This window comes from Anguilla rostrata, chromosome 13 (genome assembly GCF_018555375.3).
Source record: "Anguilla rostrata isolate EN2019 chromosome 13, ASM1855537v3, whole genome shotgun sequence".
Taxonomy (NCBI): Eukaryota; Metazoa; Chordata; class Actinopteri; order Anguilliformes; family Anguillidae; genus Anguilla; species Anguilla rostrata.
The window spans coordinates 33,766,521-33,772,205 of record NC_057945.1 but is presented as its reverse complement, the minus strand read 5'-3'; the positions used below and the strand labels follow the sequence as shown (position 1 = coordinate 33,772,205).

Here is a 5,685-nt window from a genome sequence, read left to right as displayed (position 1 = left end):
ATCACAATGCCAACCGTTTGATACACCTGTGAGTTTGGGAGTGGGGGGGGGCTCGGACATGAGAATAAAATTTCGACCGCCGTCAGAAAGAGAGCATACTGTACCTCCCCGTGCTGGTATCTATATACTCTCTCTGGACATTGAATGCAGCGGGAAAATTTGACGCCAACTGCACTTTTAAAACCCTCTCACAAAAACCTATAGTTGTTTTTTTTTAGCATTTAAAATTTTTTTTAAACTAATATGTCAGCAGGTTCTAGTGCAAACCAAATGTAAGTTAAGGCAATTTTAAATAAGAAATGATGAAAATAACCTGTTTATTTGATGCAGATGGGTGGGGGGGGGGGGGTGAATGGGGAGCAGAGGGGGCTCCTCGTCCCTTCTGGCCACAGTCATCTCCTCCCGGTACAGAGGCAGTCTCAGGTTGGGAGTGTGTGGTCTAAAGCAAGAAAATGCTCTCTGGAAACATAACACTGATGTACAGACTCTTTTGGAGTTACTAGAAGGGTATTTCCTTATTTTAGAACAAGGACCTCCAAAATGTACCGACACCAGCAGTTGTAAAATTAATTAATGAATCGCTATGAATCAGGGTTGGGGTAAATCCTATTTGGGATACATTCATTCATTTAAATAGCTATCAAAAATATTTTTCCTGTTTGCTGAATTAAAATTACAATACACAGATCTAATTTCAATCTATGCAGAAAATTGAGTGAGCTGAAACGGAATTGGACCGAACCCTGCCTTGACACCCATCTTACAGCCTTTGCAAATATGAAGCCTTGACAGCTGTTCTCCTCGAGACCTTCAGCAAATGGCTTTCCAGAGGAAGGCCACAGAAGCCCTCAGTACAGACATTTTGGGGGGAGGAATTTACAAGCAACACTTGAATAATGCTTTGTGTGGTGAAACCAATCCATTTTGAATGTCCTTAAGACATGTAGCCCATTTTGGATTTGCATTTCACATTTTCCAGAAAGAAAGTCACCTGCACTCTTTGAATTCTCAGCCTCAGGTATGGAATACTTTCATTACATAAAAAGTGTATTATTAGTAGGCTACTGGTGGAGAATTCATGCCTGTCACTTGGTAATTGTCTTCCATCAAGTAGGCCTACGGTACAATTACGAAGGCAGAACACTTTCTTTCTGGTCGCTCAACGACATGTAGAGACACCGTGTCTCTATTAAAGCACTCATAAGCGATCGATCATTCAAATGGCACGCGGAGACAAAGCGCGAGCTGCCGACCCGACTCAAGGAACGAGAGGCGGCGATGGAGATTAACGAGGTCTGTGCTGCTTCGGCAGTGTCCGACACATTTATTACAGACTTCTGCGCCAGCGAAACCGGCAAACTCTGGCGGCCGGCCAGATGGATTCGATATATTATCACGAGGCGGTGATGAAGCAGCCATTTTTTAGTGTCACCGAGCCCCATTAGTAATAGACAAATGGCTCAATCTGGAGCTCTTGTCATTAACCGCAGGCAAGACGGGACAACCAGAATCCAATTCTGAGCTCGGACCATTGTTGCGTGTCGCGAAAATAGTTTCTACCATTAATGAGGACAAAAACATCGCACTCCATTTCTTAGTGAGTCACTGACCAATAGAAACGACCGGGCACAACAGTGACCCACAATTTCTTAATGCACAGCACAGCACAGCACTGAACGGGGTCTGGAATAATTTCTCAATGGGAAATGGTAGGCTAGTTCCTTAAACGTACTATAGCCTCCTGATAATTCAACTCTCCGACCACTCGAGGTGCTACTGGTTAATAGAGGGCAACGGGTGGAGCTATGTACCAGAGAAACCTGGTTTAAAAAGCCAGGATTTCACAAGAGAAACCTGATTTAAACAGTCAGGACTTTACAATGAGATGCTTTAAAGATGATCTGGCAAGAGAAATAGGCATTGTGCCACATACAAAGTCAAAATTATATGTGCAGAATTAGCTCAGTGTATATGCACAGCTGAATATTACAAGGGCTAGAAAATAAAGATAGCTAAAGTATGCTTTACAAACCTACTCATTCAAATGGCCTTTTGCAGGCTGACCTCTCTAAAACAAAAATACCATAAAAATGATAACTAAAATAGATTTTAAATGAACGGATTTCTGCTCTATACTCTACAGTATTTGATTTCTTAAAAACAATACTTGCAGATAAAAGATATCACTTACAAAGATGTAATTAAATATGGGTTTTTAAAAAATCCATAAAACGGGACTGACATGAACAGTAATTTCTGCGTTCTACAAGAACATGTAGACTCTAGACCAGGGGCAGGCAAATGTTCTCTTTCGTGACAGCCATTTAGCACCTTCTGGGTTACATGGAGACCAGGAAACAGAGAAACAAGAAATAAAAGTGTTTTTGAAGAATTCAAAGTCAGCCGTATGGCTTCAGGCCAGGAGTCCTCGGTCTTATCCAGAAAGGGCCGGTGTGGATGCAGGGTTTCGTTCCAACCAAACAGTCGCACACCTGATTCTATAAAATAAACTAAAGTCTTTGCTAAGGACCTTGAGCAGTAGTATCAGGTGGTATTACTGCTTGGTTGGAACAAAAGCCAGAACTCACACCGGCGCTTTCTGGATAAGAATGAGGACCCCTGGTTTAGGCCACGGCACCGTAGGCAGCAGCTTCAAACTTACCTCATCCATGTTGGTGCCAGGAGCCAGCCAGTTGCAGGGACTCAAGTGACCAGTAGAGGCCGCTGTCAGACTGTCTCCAGCTGCATTGAGACATCTATGTATCATTAAAAAAAAAAAGATGTTGGATGTCAGAATTATTTAGCAAGACAATTTACAAGGAGTAAATTGGCAGGTACGCATGAAACACCTAATAACTTGTGAATATTCCAAGAATACCTTGGGACAGAAAGCAGTACTAATACCTAGGAAATGTAAAACTAGATTTTCAGACATTATTTAAAACAAAAAAGCTCAGTAAATAAAACAAAAATTAAAACTAAATTGTGTTAAAACTGTCTCAGAATTTACTGTTAGATAGGGTTCAGTTTTTTTCTGAATTGTACAATTTGCCTGCTTTCATTATACTAAAAGGGAATTCAAAAACTTCAAGGAGTTCAAGCAAATGAGGGGAACGATTAACTGTACAATCATAACAATCGCTTGTCAACATTTGCCAAATGAACCCTCCGTTTCAAGCTTTGCAGTTACCCAAAGTTACACTTGGACTATTAGGAAATTGCAATGATTTTATGACAGTAGAGAGCTGGCACAAAGTGTACCATCTTTGGAGGCGGAGACAATATTTCACTTTGTTACAGCTTCATGTATGTTAAGCACAAAGGATGTAACATTAGTTGGGGTCAACTGGGGCACTGAGGTAAACTGTAGATTTAAATGTATTATTTAGGAACACGTGTGTATGTTTTATAAGTAGTGAGTTATGGCAGGTAATGTGCTGAACTCAGTGTTATTGAAAGAGACTTGTAAAGGATGATCACACTGGAGATATCAAATTGTGAACATTCAATTTTAATGACCCAGAATTTTGTTGTTGTGAAAACGCACAATACCTACATATATACCGAAGAGAGCCAGTAAATCAGGTAAACGCTGCTGTGCTTGTCATTTCTGCTACCCTATAAAGCATCTTTGTGACATTTCTCTGTAAAAATTTTCTACCCAAATGAAACCTATTTGATTAGATTTTACTGAATGACACTGGTGCATCCATCTCATTTACCGTTTTTATTTTTAAATGTTTTTTTGGTTCTTCCCTTTAACCATGTCAGAATATTGACTTGTGTTGACAAGCTTTTCATAATGAATCCTTGGTGGTGTAATTGGTCATATAATTGTGCTGTTTATAATTTCTGAGATTATGATGCCAAGATTAAGGTCCCTAGAGGAAACGAGTTGAAACATCAGTCACATGCCCATGTTCAAAAATTTATAGGAGCCCAGGTTATAACCCATTTTATTACAGCACTTCAAAAAGCTCAATGATGCTTCAACACCTTAATGTGCATTAAAATGAATGAAACCATTAAAATGTCCCATTTGTTGCCATACATTTTGCTCCTGCAGCAAATGAAAGAAAGAGAGAGAGACAAAGAATCCAACTGCCAACCTTAGAAGTGAATTTTAAGCAGCCAAATACTTCCCCCTGCTTTCAAATGGATAAATGTGTATGGTACAGTCAAATATGGACATACATGAATCACTGCATTTACATAACTGCCTAATATCATGAAGAATAGCAGCACAGTCATTATCTTAATGTCATGATTTTAGTTATTCTGTTGGCTGTGTCCCTCTGATTTTGAGACAGTGGGGCAGAGTGCAAGTCTGTTTATCTTTTTATCAAAATTCTAAGTCAGTGTTCTAGAACTCCACTGCATTCAGTTACCAGTAGCAATTGTTACATCAGCATTAGAATGTTCAGTTATTACATTCTAACGGCATATCTGTGGTCTTACACCTTTAGGGTGTAAGGGTTAAGCACCATTAGAAAGCTGCTACTATGGACAGTGTTAGCTTGCATTGCGTCATATGTTTCAGTCACATCTTTAGTGTCAGTGCGGAAATGCTGTTTTTTGCAAAGCTATTCACTTTTCAGGCTGATATTTCAGTAAGCTCATCCATTACTGTTTATCTCTTCTTCCAGAGATGACTTGTAATTTGAAACTAGGGACATACCAAATAATTGTAGGTTTGAAAAATATTATAATTTCATGCTTTTAGCTCATTTGCCATCTAAGATGTTTTCAGAAGATACAATGGAGCAGCAAGTTGAGACTGAGGGCTCAATGGAGACAGGCTCCAAGAGAAATTGGTGGCTCAATTCCCAGAGGACGTGACAAACACACCGAACAAGCATCCCCGCCGACCCACAGCACAGCTGCAAAAGGTCAAACTCTGCTTCTGTTGAACAAGCAAACAGAAAGATCAGTAGCATTCTCCACTGAGAGCACACGCAGCACCAAAATAGCACTGGCTCCTTTTAGCCATAGAAATTATGCTAACACAGTTCTGCTCCAGGTACCACATTAAACACACAGACCTCCCCCCTGCCGCCCACACACATTTTCATACACTTCAGAGATTATGTTTCCTAGGGAAAGGCCGTGATTGAAATAGACAGGATTTATGAAGCAATCCAGGGCCAAGCGCTGCTTTTAAGCGTCTATTAATGCCATTATTAATAGCTGCAAGAGCAAGGCCTGTGACACACTCAGTGTGGGACGCTCCAACGCGCTGGGTTATATTACTGACCTGTGGACGCCACCTGGGAGAGCAAATGAAGATGCTCAATCCCAGCACTCACTCTCTACATGAAGAGAAATAAAAATAAAAAAGTATTTATCAAGCAGAGGCCCACTGTAGTATTCAGACTAAGAGCCAGTAATTATAAAAAAATTATATATTAATCAATCCACACACTGGTTTAATCAAAATCAATGAATGATATATGCACAATGAATAATATACCAACAGTATTCTACAGGAAACAGAATTTAATACATACAACTATCAACAGGTGAAGTATGTATGGCTGTATTTTAAAATGGCGTGTTAAAGTGTGTTTATATATACATATTTTGACATTGGCAACAGATCATACATTTTAAAATATATGCATTACATTTTGGCTCTCATTTCAAATAGACTTTAAAATACAGGCTAAATATGTGCACATTATCTGT

General features: G+C 39.7%; 1 long non-coding RNA gene across 2 annotated transcripts; it reads right to left on the bottom strand.

Moving 5' to 3' along the window:
* Positions 1-319: 319 nt before the first annotated feature.
* On the bottom strand, positions 320-5,292 carry LOC135238001 (uncharacterized). 2 transcript variants are annotated; one of them, XR_010324980.1, is made up of 4 exons: positions 5,255-5,292; positions 4,849-4,903; positions 2,663-2,756; positions 320-439 (listed from the first exon to the last, which is right to left on the bottom strand). It is a non-coding gene; the product is annotated as an uncharacterized LOC135238001 (long non-coding RNA). The 2 variants fall into 2 exon arrangements; XR_010324981.1 differs by lacking the exon at positions 320-439 and adding an exon at positions 2,233-2,334.
* Between the last annotated feature and the right edge of the window lie 393 nt (positions 5,293-5,685).